This window comes from Numenius arquata, chromosome 8, assembly GCF_964106895.1.
Source record: "Numenius arquata chromosome 8, bNumArq3.hap1.1, whole genome shotgun sequence".
Taxonomy (NCBI): Eukaryota; Metazoa; Chordata; class Aves; order Charadriiformes; family Scolopacidae; genus Numenius; species Numenius arquata.
Genome location: NC_133583.1, coordinates 54,371,975 through 54,391,176, shown reverse-complemented (window position 1 = coordinate 54,391,176; position 19,202 = coordinate 54,371,975). Strand labels below are relative to the sequence as shown.

At 36.0% G+C, this 19,202-nt stretch overlaps 1 protein-coding gene across 1 annotated transcript in view; it reads left to right on the top strand.

Moving 5' to 3' along the window:
* Positions 1-19,202, top strand: part of AGBL4 (AGBL carboxypeptidase 4) — a 948,845-nt gene that overhangs the window by 57,783 nt on the left and 871,860 nt on the right. The window lies entirely within an intron of this gene.

Sequence of the window (19,202 nt, the reverse complement as noted above, 5' to 3'; positions counted from 1 at the left end):
ATATGGGAAATCTGTGCAATGTGTTTCTTTCTCATAATATTAAGTTTCAGTTGACATTCTCTGTATGAATCCTTTGAGACAGCACAGATGCATTTTAAGCATTAACAATTATTCTTAATCTTCTACTAAAATTCCTTAAAGTCTTTTTCTTTTTACACTGTAGTGCAATGCAATTCAGCAATACCATTTTGTTTGTGCACAGAGGTGACCTGAGTAACTCGAAAAAGGTTGAGCATGATAATGTTATAACGACTACCAGCATTTTCCATTTAGTGGTTATCAACTTCTAGTGGATTAATAAGTAGAATATTGATAGCCAAAGGTGAATATCACAACAGATGCATGAATAGAGGATATAAATAGTGTGATGCTTGATTAGCTGCTGTATTAGACAATAAAAAGTTATTTTTTAATGACATGAGACACAAAACCCTAAACAGTAAGATACCACTGTCTGAAAATAGGAATTTCTACCCACTCTGCAATCATGAAGACTGTATGGCCTCAAGATTTTCAGTCCTGAAGATAGTTTGAAGAATTATCAAGGTATTATCACAAGATACCTTGTGAGTATATGTACTGCTGCCCAAGGATACAATATAGTGTTTAATGTGTCTATATGGTTTGCTTGGGAAAGGGTGTATCCAAAATGTGCTAAAGGAAAAAACTTGACTGCCCAAAATGGTTGCCTAAGTTTCCCCTATTTTATATTAATAAAGAAAAAACATTTGGTATAAATGTAGCTATTATTTAGATGGCCTTTAAGGTTTCTTGGAATAGTAATAACCAAAGATGCAAAAGACATATTAAGTGATCTTTTTTTCAGTCCTTTGAGAACCAATGGAAATTACCACCTCTCACCAGAGCCAAACATACCTATAACAAAATAGAATCAAAACAAGAGAGAAAACTCATTTGTGTAGCAGTAGCTCTACACTTGATAATAACATTTAGTATCTTATACCACACTGAAATGTTACATATTTATGGTACCATCTATCCTTTTTCCTCCAAGACTGACACTCAGTTTCAGTTTGTTAATGGTAGTATACAGTGATATTGATATATTGATGATTATTTTGCCAGATGTTTTTTTCTTACAGCTTTTTTTTAAAGCATGTGGTAGAGGTCAGAAATTCCACAATTCTGTGCTGCAAAGGAAAATACTAATTATTTTAGCTATAACTTCAGTGGTGAAAAATAGAAGTTCTGCAATAATGAATTGTACTGAGATGATTTGGAATCTACATATTTCTTTATTTTAAATAGTACCTTTAAAGTAATATTTATTTAATGTTTTAAATGTGAAATAAGTATCTTTTGCAGCAGCAATGGCGGGAATTTCCTCAAATTCACGATTTTCATAATTTTAGCCCACAGCATCTCTGCTTGTGAATGGCAGATTTAGTTTTGCCATATGAATAGAGTGCAAGATGCCCTGTAAGGGTTACAGACTTTTCATTTAGATGAAAGGAATTTTTCAGAATCAGAATCAGAATCAGAATCAGAATCAGAATCGTAGTGGTTGGAAGGGACCTCAGAGATCATCGAGTCCAACCAACAGTAAAAAAAAAAAAAAAAAAAAAAACAAAAAAAAAAAAAAACCCACCACAAACAAAACCACCACCCACCACCTGAACACACAACACAACAACCAAACCAAAAACCATCACCCGCCCACACAGCACCCCACCACAAACCAGTAATCTTGGACACTAGAGCATGCCCTGAAGAACCATGTCTACACGTTTCTTAAATACCTCCAGGGATGGTGACTCCACCACCTCCCTGGGCAGCCCATTCCAATGCCTGATAACCCTTTCAGTAAAGAAATGTTTCCTAATATCCAACCTGAACTTCCCCTGGCGCAACTTGAAGCCATTACCCCTTGTCCTATCATCTGTGACTTGGGAGAAGAGACCGACCCCCATCTCTCTACAGCCTCCTTTCAGGTATTTGTACAGAACAATAAGGTCTCCCCTCAGTCTCCTCTTCCCCAGACTGAACAACCCCAGCTCCCTCAGCCTCTCCTCATAAGACTTGTGCTCCAGACCCCTCACCAGCTTCGTTGCCCTTCTCTGGACCCGCTCCAGCACCTCAATGTCCCTCTTGTGGTAGGGGGCCCAAAACTGGACACAGTACTCGAGGTGGGGTCTCACCAGTGCCGAGTACAGGGGGACGATCACCTCTCGGTCCCTACTTGCCACACTGTTCTTGATACAGGCCAGGATGCTGTTGGCCTTCTTAGCCACCTGGGCACACTGCCGGCTCATGTTCAGCCGACAGTCGACCAACACCCCCAGGTCCTTTTCTGCCAGGCAGCTCTCCAGCCACTCTGCCCCCAGCCTATAGCGCTGCCTGGGGTTGTTGTGACCGAAGTGCAGGACCTGGCACTTGGCCTTGTTAAACCTCATCCCGTTGGTCTCGGCCCATCGATCCAGCCTGTCGAGATCTCTCTGCAGAGCCTCTCTACCCTCCAGCAGATCAACACTGCCACCCAGCTTGGTGTCGTCTGCGAACTTACTGAGGGTGCACTCGATCCCCTCGTCCAGATCATTGATAAAGATGTTGAAGAGAATTGGCCCCAGTACCGAGCCCTGCGGGACACCACTCGTGACTGGACGCCAGCTGGATTTAACTCCATTCACCACCACTCTCTGGGTCCGGCCCTCCAGCCAGTTTTTAACCCAGCAGAGGGTATTCCCATCCAAGCCATGGGCAGCCAGTTTCTCCAGGAGGATACTGTGGGAGACTGTATCAAAGGCTTTGCTGAAGTCCAGATAAACAACGTCCACTGCCTTTCCTTCATCCAGCAAGCGGGTCACTTTGTCATAGAAGGAGATCAGGTTTGTCAAGCAGGACCTGCCCCTCGTGAACCCGTGCTGGCTGGGCCAGATCGCATGGGTGTCCCTCATGCGTTGCATGATGGCACCCAGGATGATCTGCTCCATGATCTTTCCAGGCACCGAGGTCAGACTGACAGGCCTGTAGTTCTCTGGATCATCCTTCCGGCCCTTCTTGTGGATGGGCATCACATTTGCCAGACGCCAGTCGGCCGGGACCTCCCCAGTTTGCCAGGACTGCTGGTAAATGATGGAGAGTGGCTCCGCAAGCACTTCTGCCAGTTCCCTCAGTACCCTCGGGTGGATCTCATCTGGTCCCATAGACTTGTTTGCATCTAGGTGTTGGAGCAGGTCCCTCACCACCTCCCTTTGAATTGCAGGGGCTTCACTCTGCTCCCCGCCCCTGCCTGCTAGTTCAGGGGTCTGGATATTCAGGGAACCCCCTATCCTACTACTAAAGACAGAGGCAAAGAAGGCATTTAGGACTTCAGCCTTCTCCTCATCTTTGGTTACTATGTTACCTCCCTTATCCAGTAGAGGATGGAGGTTCTCCCGAGATCTCTTCTTGCTATTGATATATTTATAGAAATTCTTTTTATTGTTTTTAACATCCAGAGCCAGGTTGAGTTCTAGTTGGGCTTTGGCCTTCCTAATCTTTTCCCTACATAACTTTGCTATACCTTTGTAATCTTCCTGCGTGGCCTGCCCCTTTTTCCAAAGGTCATAAATTCTCCTTTTTTCTCTAAGCTGTGACCCTAATTCAGGAATACACAAATAGATTTTATTGCAGGCTATCATCTCTTCAGGAAGCAGATTCTTGTAATTTCTGAATAGGTAGATTTTCAGCACAAAGGACTTAATCAAAATTTAGACCAATGAAATTTAATGTTATAGCTGAATTTATAGATAAGAATCTGATTTTCATAATAAAAGAAAGCTAAAGAAAGCACTAACATAAGCATTTTAATAGTAATGGTTAGGGAATGAGAGTGGGATGCTGCTTATGGGCTGAGAGTGACAGAGTGGAGCTCTTGTTGATGAGGGGAGCAAGACAGTCCTGGAGATGGTAGCCAAGTTCAGCCAAGTGTCCAAATTACTATACAAGTCCATGGTGACAAGCCAATGACAAGGTGGAAAGTCAAGACCATGGGTCAGGGTCCAGGCAGTGAGGTAAGTGGCCAGGCACAGATGTAAGTGCCATGTAGAATCATAGAATAGTTTGGGTTGGAAGGGACATTTGAAGGTCATCTAGTCCAACCCTCCTGCAATGAGCAGGGACATCTTCAACTAGATCAGGTTGCTCAGAGCCCCGTCCAACCTGACCTTCAATGTTTCCAGGAATGGCGCATCCACCACCTTTCTGGGCAACCAGTTCCACTGTTTCACCAGCCTCAGCGTAAAAAATTTCTTTCTTATATCTAGTCTAAATCTCCCCTTTTTTAGTTTAAAACTATTACCCTTTGTCCCATCACAACAGGCTCTGCTAAAAAGTTTGTCCCTGTCTCTTATAAGCCCATTTTAATTACTGAAAGGCCACTGTAAGGTCTCCCCAGAGTCTTCTCATTTCCACACCGAACAATCCCAACTTTCTCAGCCTGGTCTCAGAGGTGTTCTGGCCCTCTGATCATCTTCATGGCCCTCCTCTAGACCTGCTCCAACAGGTCCATGTCTTCCCTGTGCTGAGTACTCCAGAGCTGGATGCAGTACTCCAGGTGGGGTCTCACCAGATTAGAGTAGAGGGGCAGAATCACCTCCCTTGACCTGCTGGCCACACTTCTTTTGATGCAGCCCAGGATACAGTTGGCTTTCTGGACTATGAGTGCACGTTGTTGGCTCATATTAGTTCATATCATGTAGCTCAGGCAGAGGACAAAGTTGGGAACCTAAGCTTACATGCAGCTCCCAAGCAGAGGGGTTCAGGATCTTATAGCTCTTTCCTCAACAGGCTGAAGTAGGATTGCACAACACAACCATGTCAGGCCTGGCTTTGCCTGTGGGCAGCTAAAACCTTTTACAGGAACCAGGGGGTGCATTTTAGGTCCTGACACTAAGGTTTTACTCTTAACTAGGGAAGAATGTCAGAAAAATTAGTGGATAAGAAGAAATACTTTTTTTCTTTGTCTTTACTCAACTTTGAAAAGAGCATTCAGAATCTTAATGTGAGGGACTAAGTAGTTGAGAATAATTGTAATTTTTATTTTTTCTAATATTGAAGGATTTTTACTCTCATATACTAAGGGGCCTTATAACTATACTATTAGAAAAAGAGCAAATTAACTCTATTATTGGGGAAATAAGAACATGAATTCCAACCTTTTACAATGGCTGACTTTATTCTTTCTGAATTAGATCAGCTGAAAGTGGAAAAATCAAGTAGTGTTTTTGGTAAAACTGTTTGTAGAATCTTTGGAAAGACATACTTAAATCCAGAAGTGCATGCTAGTTGGATTACAATTTTAAGGGCAATTAATAAATATATTTGTGAAAATTTTTATTATTTTTTTTTCTAAAAAAAACCCCAACTGTCAGGAAAGTACCAGAAAATATGAAACAGCAAACCCTATAAACAGGGTAATAATGTTAGGGTAAAAGAATAGCCTTGGTAAGTATCCTGAAAAGCCTTAAAAAATAATGGAACAAAGTTTAAGGACACAGTGCATGTTTCAGTAAGGAAACATGGACCATCAGGCAACAGTCATTTATACACTTCTAAGTGAACAAGTGTAACTAACATTTAGTTCCTGTTGTAATAATTAGCAGACAAAAGCAGCAACAGTAAGAATAACAAAACAGCTGAGAAAATACAAGCAAACACTTCACTAGGAGCTTTCATAATATTATTTCCTCAGATTTTTATCTAGGTATAAAACAATGTATGTAATGTTTTACATAGAAATTCCAAAATGAAAACTGAAAACATTTCTGATTTTTAATGGGTAAAATGTAAAAAGTTAAAATAATTTGCAGGACATAGAATGAAAAATTACTGGACATACACAAACAAAAAATAATTACGACCAAGATGAAACTCCTCATTAAAGAACTGCCAATTTTTGTGATAAGTCTAATTTTATTTGACATTTTTATAAATGATGTGGGGGAGGAATAGACCTTGAATTAAATTCTTACATTGTACTTAATTGGAAAGTGCTGTATATTAATGAGGACAATAATACTTCAAAGGTACTGAAAGATTTTAGAAATGTGAATATAAGGTAATAACATTATTTCAGTTTGGCTAGAACATGAGGCTATAAAAATAAGAAGCCCTTAAAAGAAAATTGAACCATAAAGAAAATGTTGGCTATATATTTAAAAACTGAAAAATGGAGACTTTAGAAACAAACACCAAGTGATGTTTTTGCTGAACTTAAGCTATTGGTAACTTAAAAGAGATTGTATTCCTTTTGAAACTCTTCTTCCATTCTAATAAACAATTTTTTCTGCAATGTGAAAAATATTGACTTAGCTCTCATTGTGTTTCATGATGCAAATTACCAAGGTATATATAACATTACAGAGGGAATTTTTCTCCAAATTTGAGGGTTTTTTTATATCTGCAAAAATGTATTCCCAGACAGTGATGCTATCCTGTCTTTGATTCTGTAGAGATTTGTACCTTGATTAATTTAAAAATGAGTAAGTCCATTCCAGGTAAATAATAAAAAGTTAGGAAGTGTGTCTGTCTTTGTAGGATTGTCTTTGCAGAGCACTGTCTGCAAAAAATAGACCTGAACTTTATGCCTGCAAATATATTCATGTACTAAGTTTTGTAGAGTGCAAACTGGCTTCATTTTTGCAGAATTTTAAGTAATAATTCCTTGGTTTTTTAAAGTATTTTAAGTAATAACTTTTCCAATTTCTCTTTTAGAAAGTTTAAAATGAGTGGGCAGACTATAGGATGACATTGTAGAATCCTGTACCATTCTTGTAATGAGAAATAAAGCAATTTTTAATATGAAATGAACAGATTTTTGAAGCTTGCATTTCAGTGCTATGTTACATAAGTAATCATTTAAGAAATAGGTATTAATTAAAAAATGTAAAAGAAATTTAGGTAGAAGATTAAATAATGCCAAATTGCATACGGCACTTCAATTGACTCAATTAAAATATAGCATCACATTCTGCTTTTATTAAAGGAACACATATATTGTTGGTTTCCTTCTTTTATTGCTCTGAACGTTTGCTTCTCTAAATATATTATATTACAAAAAATTATTTGATATATCTGTTTCTCGTTTTCTTGCTGCATTTTCTTGCTTTTAAGTTCATCATATTTGCCCCTGCCAAACAGTGTTACATTTTTTAATTCAGCTCATGTATTGCAGTGATATTCTGAAATTGCAAGAATTTTACACAGTGATCCTGATCCTGCAAACATAATGTCTGTGCGTGGCTCAAGGGTGAGAGATTCTTAGTTAATGTTGTATCTGGTGCACCAGATAACCTCAGTCAAGCTCTAAAGAGACAATTTTGGAATCCCAGTCTTTACTGTCTACATCACGGTAGACTTCTTGCTTTATTTGTTCACCTCATTTCTATGGAGACTTTTCAGTCTGATTGTTCTCTGTGTGTTCCTCTGCCTCATATAAACACAGATGTGGGTACCCTTTTTTATGAAGTGACACTATGGAAAAGTGCCTTGTCTAATACAGAACAATGTTGTTCAGTAAACAATTTCAACCACTGGCAACTACTCAAGCAACATGTGTAACTCCTGTCCCAGGTCTGTCTTTATCTGTGAAGAGAAATATTGTGGTATTCCTATTTTCTCTTGCTTCCTTTGGAGTATTTTAGATTTCCTTTTATTTGGGCTAGGAAGAATTTGAGAGCAATAATTCAGTGGTTTCTCCTGTGGAACACAGCTTTCATCTGCTTCTGGTTTGTCTTGGTATTCCCATTAGCAGTTTTGTTGGAATTGGATTGCACCAATGAATTTCAACAATAATAGGAAGACAAGGATCAGACTAGATAAAGACAGAGGACCATAGGGAACTTAAGCAGTATGACTGAAGTAAGGTATGACAGTGAACTGTAAGATTTAGTGGTTAATAACACAAAACTGTCATGTCATGTCATAAAATGGAAACCATTAATTGCAAAACACAAAGCATGAGAAATGGTTGAGTATATTAGCTGATCAGCTGTGACTGAGAGGTATCAATATGATGTGTTTATAAAAATGATCTTGAATATATTAGGTGATGGTAATATTAATGTCATTATAAAAAACATCAGTAAGACCTTTTGTCTTCAGTTCACATTACCAGCGTTAAAATGAAATTCAGAGAGGAGCCAGTACAGGTAAAGATCATTACAATTACAGATAAGTACAAAGCCTATCTTACAAGAAATGACCAATGCTTTCTTTACCTAACATCCATAAATTGTGAAGAAATTGTCCCAGTTGCTGAATAAGTTATTTTAGTTGCTAATTACCTTCATTAAGAGAATGTTCCTTATTTCTTATGTGTATTTGTCTAGTTTCAGCTTCTAACCATTGGGTATCATTATGTCTTTTTCTGTTAGAGAAAATAGCTGTTTATAACTGTCTGGCATTTTCTACAGAACTTCAGCTGCAACATTCATTCTGTTTTAATAAAAATAAAATTGCTTCAATCGCTTTTTAATTCCTTTATTCCTTGTTTGATTAGTAAAAGAAGATGGAAAACTTGCTACTCATATTGTGCTGTCAGAATTCCAGAAAAATTCCAGTCTCTATGTAAGAATTGTGGCTGTATAGCTACACTTCTGACTTTTGAAACCAGAAATGCATGTTTACTTTCACGTAATTGGGCATCTTTACTGAGTCTTTAGTCTTTGGGCAGAGAGCGTACAGTGCCCTTATAACATTATAAAAAATTCTTATGGTCTCAAAGTTTTGGATCATGTTTATATTACGTGGCCTAAAATTTAAGGAAAGATGTTAAAACATAATTATATTACCATTTGCATATTAAATGTGTTTACAGATATCTATATTGTGTTTTCCACCAAATGGCACTAAAGTTATCATGGCTTAGTGAATTGGGATTTTAGAATTGCAAGACTATTCATTCCAGAGCAGTTTTGTGTGAATTCTTTTATATTCCAGCTCATGTTGGTAAATCAGTAGATTATTAATTAGTAGTAGTAGTAGTAGTAGTAGTAGTAGTAGTAGTAGTAGTGTGCCAGAAGGACAGCTGATGAAGATATTATTCTCTGAAGGTGCAGATGAAGTCAAGATTCTGATTACTGGTGAACATTAAAGCTCTGGGACTCTTTTCAGAGATAAAAGCATTGACTAAATGTATTGACTAGGTCACATTTTGTTTTTTGTTTCTTATGATTTCCTACTGTTGTTAGATAGCGTAGGTTTTATTTCATCTGCTAAACACATACATTAATAATGGTGAACTATTACAGTTGTAATGTTTGGCTCAAAATACATGTCAGTCAAACAGACTTTTTATAAAACAACTGACATTTATTTTGTGAGGCTTAATTAGGTTCCTGTGTTTCATGGTCTACGGTTACATTTTACAACATTTTAGCCAGAAGATAGCTTTGTCCAGGACAATGGAAGATGAAACCCTCTTCCAACCATGTGTTTGTAATACTCTCATGGTTGCCTGTCTTTCTTGTCTGAGTATTATTCTACAATATCCTTCTACCATTCACATTAATTTTACAAGAAAAAGGGTTTCTATTTGAGAATCCGTCTTTCAGTAAAATGGGCCAGCACAGTGGGTTGCTTCTGAAGATGCTGGCTTGTTTCTAACTTGAATTATTATAATGTCTTTTTTCCCCCGACCTGGCTATTCTGATTTCATCAATCGGGGTAATGCACAAGTTACTGAGCATAAATTCTGAACTGAGGACAAGGAGACCCATCCTTGTCTCCTTGTCTCCTCCTAAGCCTGACATAAAAAAAAGAAAAAAATCAAAATTAGTGACCCCAAGAGATATGTTTTCTCACTTTGCTGGAAACATCAAAAAAGATTACTTTAAATTTCTTTAAACAGTATTTTACTGACAATATGGTCAGAGAGTGAAGATTGTATATACTTACCATGGTTAATTTGTTAAAGGAAAGGAGAAGGAAAAAAGTATTTCTCCCAATTAACTATTTCTAAGATTCTCTCTGCATAGTCTGTAGAGTTAATCAAATGTACAGAACAGTGATTTACGTACACAAGCACTGAATACATGTCAGAAAAGAAATAAAGAGGCTGGGATGCAACATAGTTTTATAGTTTATAGTTGCTTACTCTTACTTCTTGTACCTTTCTAAAAGTCTTTTGTTCTTCTTTACCATTTTCCTTTTAAATAATCCTCTTTGTTTGCTCTTTTCTCTTTACAGTTTAATCCATTTCATTTTCACCTTTCTTCCCTCAAGCACTTCTGAGCTCTCTTCTACCTTTTTCCTCTTTGACCCAGTCTAACAACTGTGTCCTAGCCTATTTCCCAGCTAAGTGAGGCTCAAGGGTATTTGAATTCAATTTGGGCCCATCTCTACTCCAACAACAATGTTGCTAAAGTAATGCCGATAGGTCGCTAAGATACTGTATAAGGCGACAGAACATGGCTAATAAATGTTATTTCTTTTCTGGACAAAGTAACTTGTGTTACTTGTTGTAATTGATGTTCAAGGAAAGTACTCTGTTATTTGTAGATTCCAAGCACTGTGTCATATTCTGCAAAAGGCTCATTTGACTGTTCTTTTTCAAAATTGATTCCCTGTAAGGGAAGAAGCTGCTTTTTTTTTTTTTTTCTTTTTTTTTTTTTTTTTTTTTTTGTTATGATTCATTTCAACTTGACACATCGTAGTGAATGCTAAAGCACTAGGGATGGTATTTTTTCCCAATCTATGTTCTTACCAGACATCTTCTGTTTGTCTCTGAAGAGGAAAGATTCCCCACAGTAAACTGTAAAAGCAGTGTGATTCGTTTTGTTTAACATAAGAGAGGTAGTGTTAGAATGCTTTTTAAGTTTTTCTTATAGTTAAGAGATAGATGGTTTAACTTTACTCTTTATATAAAACAGTTTTGAAGTGAAACCAATAGAAACTGAGGTATAAATTCAACAGCAAAGTCTGTAAAGTTTTAAAAAGAAATATTTTATAGGTTTTATGATTGGAGAAGACATAGTAGATGCCATATAATCTTGATTTAGCAGGGCTTTTCTCCGTGTTATTAGAAATATTATCATTAACTAAATGTCAAAGTAAGGTATAGATGAGATTATATTATGGCTGATACAATAGTGCTTTGAAAGTTACCCAGAGAGTGGTTGTTAATGGTTCACAGTTAAAACTGTGAAAAAGGGATTGGGTGGGACTCTGGCATTCTGTTCCTCATTAGGCTGAGATGACAGAATTAAATTTCTTGTGATGACACCATTCTAGGAAAGATTATTCAGAGGCAAAAATAGATTTCAAAATGATCTTATACTGGGAAAGGGAAAACAGCATCCTGGGATGTGTAAGCAGAGCATAGCCTACAGCACACATGGAGCAATTTTTTAGCTCTTCACAGCACCAGTAAGGCCAAACTGTATCCCGTTTTGCATACTTCAAGGAAACTGTGGACTGACTGGAGGTGGCTGAAAGAAAAGCAAAGAGAATGATCAGAAATGGAGTAGGTGATCTGCAAGGAAAAATGGAAGAGATTAGGGTTGTTAGGAAAGAATACTCAGATAAAACATAACAATTTTAAAGTATGTGTTGTCACTTGTGATTGGGACAGAAGGTAACGGACTCAAACTGTTGCAGCACATTGGAAGTGCTGAAGGAGAATTCAGAATAGGTATTAGTTAAAGGCGTTTAGCTGTAAAGGCAGTGAATCACTAGAATGGCCTGCCTAGGAAAACTGTGGCATCCATTGTTAGATTTCTGCAACATAGATTAGAGAAGAACCTGTCCAGAATGCCAAAGGTAGACCTAGTTCTTCTATATGGTAGCGGGATGAACCAAATGACATTTGAGGTCATTTGCCTTAGAACAATGCCTATTGTCTTGGTAAATCAAACTTTAATTCATGTTACATTTGTACTAGCAGGAAAACAGCAGAATCTTGATTTACATCTTGATTACCTTCTTTACCTTCTCATTACCTAGGGGAAATTAAGCAGTTTGCATTAAAAGTGGCTTGCATATAGAACAATGTAAAATATTCACTATGAAATATGTACAAACAGGATAGTGCCACCATACTTGCATTCAAATTAGCATAGTTTCACATACTCCTGTTGACAAATGATAATAATAGGGATTAGTTTGTAAACCTTAATTCACATGTGGAAACCTGATTTACGCAAGTAGCTGAGTAAAACTACTTGCTTTTGGGATAACTAATAAGTTCCAGATTTAGGATATGTTTGGAAGCAGTGGGGCCCAGTCAGCAATGAATTTAAGCTTACACTTAACTAAGTGTGCCCAACACCAGTGTAAATCTGCTTGTGTTGGAAATTATGAGTATGCTTTACTGGCTAAAGGCCAGAATATGCATCACCCTGGTTGAAATCTGTCTTATTTGATCAAAAGCTTCATTCGTTATTTTCTAAACTTGAAAATTACGATACATGATAAGATTTGAGATAATCAGAGCATACCAATACCTTGAAAAAATGGTGCTAGGCATGTGAGCCCAAAAGTTGGGAATAAGGAGGTTCTGTGCTCAGATTCCTTCTTTACCCTGTATCCAGTGCTACCCCTATCTTTACCTCAGTTTCACTGATGATAAAAGGAAGACAGTAGTACACACTGTATTCTGTAAGTATCGTATAGATATTGCTATTAATATTTCTTACCTTATGTTACTATTTCTTAACTGTTATTTCTTTTGCACAAATAAACACCTCCGACAGAACTGTTAGTGTTGCTTCTCTCTAATTTGGTTTGAGATAATAACTTTAATGATGTAATGGTTTTTTTTAGTGAAAGAAACTTAATAAAGGTCACCTGAACAAATATTTGTATTTCTTGCATATAACCTAAAAGGAACAAAATAGTCTATACAATCCTTAGGACTGTGAGCATCTAAATTAAGCATATTGGCAGGAAGATGAAGTTTGAGCACATACATGTATATCTATTGATTTAAATGGGTCTTACTGCCATGGCATTACAAATGAGACTGTCAGTGTAGTAGCAGAGTACATCAGCAATATCAGGCAGACCAAGGAGACTGGGACAAAAGTATTAATCGAAAATCTTATTTAAGAGCTAGTGTAACTCAGTTTTCTTTCAGTGTTAAATAAGAAAAATGTACAACCTATAATTGTGAATAAACATGAAATATTATTGTTAACTGTCAGTAAAAATGAATCAAGTTTGGGGAATACTGTTTCCTGAGTAAATATATTGCTGCTACACAGACATTTGTTTTCAAATGTCCTTTTGGAGGCCTCTTTGCCAAAAGGATGTGTTCTACTTATACTAAGTCGATTAGAAATGTGTTTGTCCAATTCAGAGTAAAAACTATGCCTTTGCCTTCCGTTTCTTTTGCCTATTTCTTTTTCTTTCTGTCTGTTTTCAGGACTCATCTTCCTTCACTCAGTCCTTCTTGATTCAAACCTTTCCTTCTCATCCCCATCTTTCTCTTTGCTTTTAAATCTTTTCAGTTCTCTCTCCTTTGTTTTTTCCACACTGCAACCAGGTTATATAGGCTTTTAAGTTGCAGTGGCATAAAATCCAATTGCTTTCTATTTAGAAGAAAAGGAAAAAAAATTCTAAAACAAATCCACTAGCCTTGAAATAATTTTCTGAAAAGGACAAGCTGTTATGTTTTTAGCCATACAATAATAGACATACTTTCATTATGGATGACGCTAAATTCTCAGGGCTGTACTTGAACTATTTTTGTGAACCAGGTTTTTATCTTTAAATTTTTTTCCTTTAAAAATGGGATTTTGTTCTCAGTTCATGAGATTGGAAGTATTAAACTACACTTGTCCTTGATTCAGTTTGCTGCTTCTTCATGGTCCAAATTGCCCTTCATGCAGAGCTGAGCTTGTAATATGTACTCTAGATGCTGAGTAAATGCTTTCACTGGCTGTCCCTGGCTTACTTACTCAGCCAGTCTGAGTCACCTTCAAAACATCAAGATTATGTGTATATACACTGTAATAAATAACCACCTGCACTGAGGTAATGCAAATTGAATTTGTTGAAATATGGCCTATTGTATTAAAATTTATGTTTCTATTATAATTTTTATTGTATGAAACAAATTTGTCCTGTATAAAATTACTGAGAAATAAGAATTGTATCCATATATAGGAAAGCTTATCTTTTCTTGGGAACTATTTAATAATAGATTCTTACCATGTACATATCTTCTAAGTGCCTACTTTCTTCTGCATCCTCTTAAAAATGCATAGCTGGATTTTGTCATTCTTAAAACAGGTCAAATAGCTTAATCATAACGTACTCATGTATATATCCTAAATATAGACGATTAGAGAGTCGTAACTGTACTTGAATCAGTTATTTTGTAAATAATGTCAACAGATTAGAAATAGAACTAAAAAATATTCACTACAGGGATTTCAAGACAAAATTCAGCTGTAGAGATATTCTAATTCTGAATGGTGACATGGTGAGAATGAAGGTGAGATTTAGTGAGAATAGACGGACTTTGTAATGCACAGTTCTGAAACTGACACACTTCTAGTGCTTTTACTGGATGAAACAAGTTACTTAGTGAACTGTATAACAAACAGTTATTTTCCTGAATGAAAGAAATAAACATTAAAGAAGAAAATTTGAAATCAATTGGTAAATATGCAGGCACTAAATTAGCCTTATTTCATGCTAATTCAGCTTTATTGAATTCATATCACCATCCATAAAAGCTGCCTCTGCTGTTCAAAGTAATATTCAGTATATCGCAATTAGCAATGTGCTAACCTTTCATCCAAGTTGGCTAGCAGAGGGAAGCTAAATAGATTAACTATCAAAAAAGGGGAAAAAAATCTAAGAACAAAAAGAGGAGTTACAAATATTTTTATTTTTGATAGTTATTTTAAAAATGTCAATAGAATGGGCAAAATAACATTAAACATAAGTCTGATAGTATATATATTTGTTTTTTAAATGTTGGAACTAGTCAGGAATATTGGAAGAATTTAAAACGTTTTTGGAGCAACAGTAGGCCATACCTGGTCTTTGGTAGCGTAGCCTGCTTACTCTTAACAGAGAAACAATATGTCTGAAGAGGATAAAATCCTGTTCCAGCAGACAAATGGGAATTTTGACAGTTTATTCTGGTCAGTGTTTTAAGGTGAATTAAATAAGTGAAGTACAGTGGTGGTCCATTGGCATATGCTGTGTCATAAAGTTATTACTAATGGAATGTAGCTTTTAAGAAAAACATGTAATGACAAGCAAAATTAATAATCTTAATTTTATAATCTGAGGTAGTTACTTGAAGAAGCTAGAGAGAATTCTTTTCCCTTTTTAATGCATATTTTCTCTTCTACACCGGTATTTTTTCGTTTTGTTCTGACGTTCTCAACTAGGCTGATGTCTTCATTTCTTTAATACATTGAAAATACTCTATTATTCTGCCTTGCTCACATACTCCGGATTAAACCGGTCACCAGATTTAGAGGCAGGAAGTGGTTTCTCCTTGGGCTATATTGGCAAGAGGTTTTTTTTTTTTCTTTCTAACTTTTGTATCGTTAATATGGTGCACTTGCTAATATAATTTTGGCATTTTCACCTGTTGCTATTAGAGACCTAAAAGAACACTTTTGAGTTCTTTTTCTTTATTTTTTTCTTGTGGTTTTTTACAGCATGTGGTCTTCGGAATTTTCGACTATGGACTTTAAGATTTCTACTGGGTATTAAGAAGTGTTTTGAGACCCATATGATGTGCCAAGTACTTAATCTTTGGGTTATTTCGTATTAAATATCTGTGGTTGCTTGCCAGTGGAAGGAATTAGAATCTATGATCTGAGCCTTCATTTCTATAACTGCGGCAACATTTTTCTAATTAGTTAAAATTCAAATTCAAATCACATTTGATTAATTAATAAAATGTATCCTTCTGGTAACATAGTTTACAAAAGCTAGGGCTAAAGATAATGGTCACTCATATTGTTAGTCATTTAATTGTGATTTTTAATCTTTTGGGATGGGGCACTAACTCCCTGAATTTGAACTCTTTTTTTCTTCTGAATTTTGTGAGTTAATCTGTTCAAATACTGAGATGTTCTTTTTTTATTAATTGATCTTGGCTTGACTTAAATCTAAGAAACTATGTGGCATTACTTTTTTTTATCACATGTAAAAGCACAAGAAGAAATGCAATCTTTGAGGTTCCAACAACATATGCAACAGATGTATATTACAGCGTATTTAAACCTGAATTTCTTGTTAAATATAGCCTAATATCTGTACTAAGTATTTTAGTAGTTTATGTACTAAAAATATACTATAAATCATACAGAATGGGCAATGTTTCAGAGTTATTGTCGCTATTGATACCTTCATCCTTGAATCCCACATTTTGTTTCAGGCTTTTTCTGGTGCAATCTGAATATGACATTAACATTTTTTTTTCTCCTTTACTCACTAATAGAAATTGTGACTATCATGAATGGAGGGACCATATGCTGCTTTGAAAAGGCAGCAGGGACCATGGAGGCAGTTTATAAATGATCTGAGTAAGAAATGAACAGAGACCAATTAAGCTAGTTAGGAGGCCGAAGGTTTTGGAAAGCGAGGATACTAAATTTGGTTCCCTTCAAAAATGATAGAAGATAGAATTAAAAATTAGTACTTTTTTTTTTTTCTGCCTTTTCACCTAATAATTCCTTCTTCACTTGCAACAACTAAATAAAGTATGGTTTGTTTTTCTTTTTAATGTGGGACTTGGATTTTAACACTGAAAGTTGTTGCCTGTCAGTGAAATAGCCATGATGGGACTAGTGGCCACTCACAATATGGCTTTTGTCACTGAGGAAAGTCTTTGCGCTAAATAATGCATGCACAATTACCACATTAATCAGGCTGGTCAAAATAGGTGATCCAGTGAATATCTTTGTGCCCACTGCCATTAATACTATTCACCCATGTATCTATTATAACAATCCATTTAACACCACTGGTGTGCTAAGTGCTTTGCAGACAACATGGAGATGAAGGTTCCTTTCTTAGAGAATTTAAATTCAAAATATGCAGAATACAGATTGGATAGTAATAAAATGTGGGAAAATATGAGTGGGTTTTTTTAACCATACTTTTTAGTTAGTTTCTTGATCTTGATTTAGCTTTTGAGAGCTATTTTAGGGATATGTTTTAGGCTTTTTTGAGTCTCTGGAAAGTATCCAATTAGTGAGAGAAGACGATGTAGCCAAGGAAGGGCTTCCAGATGTAAAGGGCAGAATGAAAAAGTGCCACAGAAGAGAGCGGAGGGACAATTTGAATACAAAAAGCAGGCAGATGAAGACATAATGGCTTGTTATAGTTACTATTATTTCTTTTGTAAATGCCAAAAAGAAATAGTAAATCCAGTATTCTACCTGTATTAATTATAGACAGAGACAAGAATGGGAAAAGTGTAGTTCTGACTTAAATGCCAAGGGAAAAATCATATTTACGGTTAGGAAGACATTTATTTTAGAATAAAAAAGAATCCAGGAATGAAGAAAAAAACAAAATGGTTTCAACTAGGGAACATCTGAATTCTCTTAGAGAATCTTGGAGGTTCAAACATAACAAATACCTTTAAAAGGAAAGTAAAGTTTTGATTTCACAAATAACTACCTCAAACTTCATGCTGGAATGTGTAGATAGGGGTTATTAATTAATTGACTGCCTAGTGGTTGCAGTCATGAAATTAATCTGTTGTTCTCTTTTCCTGTTCTATAAAATTGGGGTTCCCTCCCCTCCCTGTACACAGATTATGAAACAATGTGACTAGGGCTGGGCTGCTGGTGTATGATACCATACAGTCGTTCAGGCTGACCAAGGCTGTCTTATTATTCTCTTCTGCTTTCCCATATGCCTGCCTCTCTCTGCTATTGTGTCTTGTACTTAATGCTAAAAGGTCCTTTGACCAGCACCATTTCTTCCTCCTGATTTTGGGCAGCACCGAGGAAAAAATCAGAGATGCTGATCAAGGTCTGAAACTCCCAGACATTAGGATAATACCAGCAATACACAACAGTAGTAAAATAATATGAAGAATGTAGATTTCTGCTTAGCCTAGATAAATGAAACAACAAAACATGGTGTATCTGAAGTGTACTGCATATCTAAGTATCTCAAAACACTTCACAGATTATAGTGATTCATTGTAATTGCATCATGATATTGCCATTATATTGCAGTCATGTTATCATTTCCGTAATAAACATTTATCTTAGGAATGTTTGTGTGCACCACATAATTAGCTCTAGAATAAAGAATGCTAAACATGAGGTGTGATTCATTAGAAGAATGATAGAATTTGATTTTTAAATTCTAACAATTTATTTTAACTGTTACTTGTTAAAAGTGAAAATAAACAGTGAAGTTTTGTTAATTGCAAAACTGATATAAAACAAGCTTAAGTAATGATTGAAAGCTAGTACGTATTTAAATATTAGCACAATTAGTTATTGAGTTTTTCATTTCCTGTCACTGTAAAATGTAATTAATAGGTCTAGATCTGCTATATTTATGATTTCAAGTAGGACTGTTTGATCTAAAGTCTTAACTAAGAAAGCCCTTTGTTCATCAGAAAATAAACTAGAATAACAACTTTAACCAATATCCTCTTGCCTGAATCTGATCTTTAGTATCACTCCAAAAGTAGTTTTGCAATAAAGTATTTATAAAATTAAAAAAAAAAAAATCCATTCTGCAATCAAGTTGCCAACCATGCAAAAGGAAACTTAAAATCTTTATAAAAAAATCACTGTAGCTTAAACGCAAAATAACAGCACAACTTTTGCCTTCTGAGGTTTGTCTGCATAAGCCAGTGATCTAATTTTGACTCAATTAGCATGGTTACTAGAAGAAATATAGTCATATTAGCTCCAAGTATGTTTATACAGCACTGAGTTATGCGGTGAGGACAGTACCCATGGCTTCGGGGACTTGGAGTGTCATTCACTTCTTGTAAGTATGACATCTAAAACCAAAACAAACTAGGAAGCAAAACCCACTAACCCCCACAAAGAAAAGGAAGGTAGAAGCAAATGAAAACTATTTGGCTTTCTTTGCTTCCAGCACTTGAGAATGTCAGAAAAGATCACCTAATGTGAGTCTTGTGATGCAGTACAAGCATATAGTTTAAAAACTTTTGTTTTCAGACTAAAGACTAAACAATGCACAAATATTAATCTTATAAAAATAAGAACAGCAGGATGAAGATCCAAATCCAA